Genomic DNA, 2793 nt, shown 5'->3' with positions numbered 1-2793 from the left:
GAGCATTTGCAATGCTTGGGATAAAGGGCTGTTTCCATAGTAAAAGGGGGAAAGGAGCCTCTCTCTTTCTTCCCCCGGGCTCGCCGAGCGTGTGAACGGGGAGGTCGGCTCGGGAACAAATAACCCATGAAAGGGTAACATCTGGGAACAGCTGTAAATAATCAGGACCTGGTTGGAAAGGCTGGAAGCAACCCTCTGGCCCACCGTGTGCCCCGCCACTGCTCGTCACCTTGGGAGTTTTGATGGGCAACTCTTTGGAGAGCAGCTGAAAGCAGGATTTGGCCCTGGCTTAGCATTAGTCTGCTGCTGTTGTCTCAATATTTCCACTTTATTTGTAGGCATAACCATAATTAGCAGTGAAACGGGGGAATTTTCACTTCTAGGAAAAAGTGAATTTTAATTCAGGGTCGGGCGCGCAGCTGATATGAACCTGGGGACCGGCACCAGGCCAACTTTGGGTTGGATAGAGCAAACTTTGGTTAGCTGGAGCTCCATCACCTCCTCTTCTCTTCTACGCTTTCTTTGGGAATCCTGATCCCACAGTGTAAGTCTTTCAGGACTTACCCTCTGGCACGTGATACCAGGTGGAAGGGCAAGAAAGAATGGAAATAATTTCCTACAGCTGCTCAAAGCTTTTAAGCTGCCTTTAACAACAACCAAAAAAAAAGCATAATGTACCGTGGGACCAGCTGTATTTTAATTAAAAAAATGTTCTGAATGTGAAGCGAGCCAAAGCTCTTGCTTCCTTTCCAACTTTGCTATTGAAATGTTTAAAAGGTGTGCAAGATTTCCAGGGCAATTTGAAATCTTTGCAGAGAAATACAAAGCTGGGTTTCACGACCAGTCCTGTGACTTTCTTCTGCCATGACATGGGACCGAGGAGGTGACCGAATGGTGTCGTTTGAGATTTATGTGTCATTTCTGCTGATGACAATGCAGCTCGTGAAATTTGGTGGTGGTAGGTTGTTGTGGGGCTACCTGCCGCTTGCAAAGTGCTTCTGTGCAAGTTGTTACCGTACAGTCGCGCTTAGTGTGATAAAGTATCAGCCAAAATGTAGGAGAAAGCTTTTTTTTAAGGTTTGTGGCCCTTTGACGATGTGCTCTTCACCTCCTTGCCGCGCGGGAGCCCAGAAGCCCTCCTTTCAGGCAAACGTTTCTTGTTGTGTGCAAAGGGCCTCAGAAGTCACCACCCCTCAGCGGAGACACGTGTGCTCCTGCCTCCCCGCAGCGTGGAGCAGAGCCTGCCCGGTGGCCAAGTCCCAGCTCGGTGACTTTGCGTGGGGGACAGGCTGGAGGGAAGCCGGGGACGGTTGCTCCCTGCCGACTGCGACGCTGCGCGTGCCTGCAGCCGTAGCCCGGCTTCGGTCCCAACCTAAGTCCACGTCTTGGGCTATTTTGGAGGATGAGGTCCGTATCTCATCTCGGAGCGACCACCTGTGGTTTGGCTTGTAGGACTGCCCCGGAGACCTCTGTGGTGTGCGATAAATGAGGGTCTTGGGCTACTTTTCAGAAGAGCAGGTAGGATAAGAAGTTGGGAAGGTCCTTTGGGCTCCGTATCTTACCAGGAGGAAAGAAAGGGAGCCGGCGTGGGTAGAGCAGCTTGGAGACATGACCTGTGATGCACCCTGGACCATGCCTTCATGGCAGGATGAGCTCTGAGGGCAGCGTTGGGCTTGGCTGCACGTTGCAGCCTCTGCTCCAGCTACGGACACCTTGTGTGAGAGCTGAGCAGGCTGCCTGCAGGTGCTCATCTCATCAGCACCTTGGCCTCACCGTGTTCTTCATGCGCTGGACGCTGCTCTCCCAGCAGCGTTCAAGGAGGACCCACAGCTGGCAGCTTTTTGTGGCTGAGGGGTTGGCATTTTATAAGATCCCAGTAAACAGAGGGGAAAATGAGCCTTGGCTCATGTTCCCTGTGACTCTCCTCACCAGCAGAACATTGGCATCTGCTGAATTTCTTGTCCTCTCCAGGAAAAAGGAGGGAAGAAGAAAGAGTGATCCTTCAGAGGGTTGAACAGATTGAACATGCCAATGTCCTGCTCTCATACTGGTCCTATTCTCCCCTCATTGTCTGCCTTGCAAGTCTTTGTGGTGTCCCCAGGGAAGATGCTGTGTTAAGCACGAAGAGGATCTGCTCTCAGGGTCAGGACGGACTCTCCATGCTCCTGGCCCTGGTCCTTTCTGGTGGTTGGGCAGTTGTAGCCTGTGTGAGCGCACATGATGCTGTAGCAAGAGAGAGATGAGGAACCCTGCCCTGGGACTCATCCTCTGCAGGCCTGGTGCCAAGGGAAGGCTCTTGGAGCCACCACAGTGTGACAGGTCTTCTCTTTAGTCAACACTTGCATGGACAGGTAACAAGGGCAAGAAGTTAACGGTGATGGTGGTGCCCTATAACAGCAGCAGGCAGGGACATAGGGCAGGGTGGGTGGGGGGAATGTTTACATGTGTGAATGAGGTTGTAGCTGCTGCCCGTGGGGCTGGTTTTGATGTGAACTCCACTGTTGGGTGCAAGAAGAAGGAAGAACATATCTGCAAGCAGGGCACAGCACGGGAGCAGCTCAGAGCATCACCGTACGCCTGCACACGCAGGCTGGAGTCTCACTGCTTGTGGAGAAATGCTCTGGAGTCAGTCCCTTCCTTGCTCTCCTGCTTAATTTCCTCTTTCTCCAATGCAACTGTGAGCAATTCCTTGTTTCTCCAGCCTCCAGCTGCTCTAATTAGGCTGGAAGGTTTTCAGTCCCCGAGAGGTTTGTGCAGCGCTGAGCCTCTGTGGCCGTTACGGGTCCGGGTCCT

The 2793-nt window shown here is 52.5% G+C and overlaps 1 protein-coding gene across 1 annotated transcript in view; it reads left to right on the top strand.

Annotated features, from left to right (window-relative positions):
- The window catches only part of LOC104617467 (glycerophosphodiester phosphodiesterase domain-containing protein 5-like), a 39794-nt gene that overhangs the window by 587 nt on the left and 36414 nt on the right, over positions 1–2793 (top strand). The gene's annotated exons all lie outside the window — the stretch shown is intronic.

This window comes from Phaethon lepturus, unplaced genomic scaffold (genome assembly GCF_000687285.1).
Source record: "Phaethon lepturus isolate BGI_N335 unplaced genomic scaffold, ASM68728v1 scaffold9692, whole genome shotgun sequence".
Classification (NCBI taxonomy): domain Eukaryota; kingdom Metazoa; phylum Chordata; class Aves; order Phaethontiformes; family Phaethontidae; genus Phaethon; species Phaethon lepturus.
This window is presented reverse-complemented; position numbering and strand designations above follow the sequence as displayed.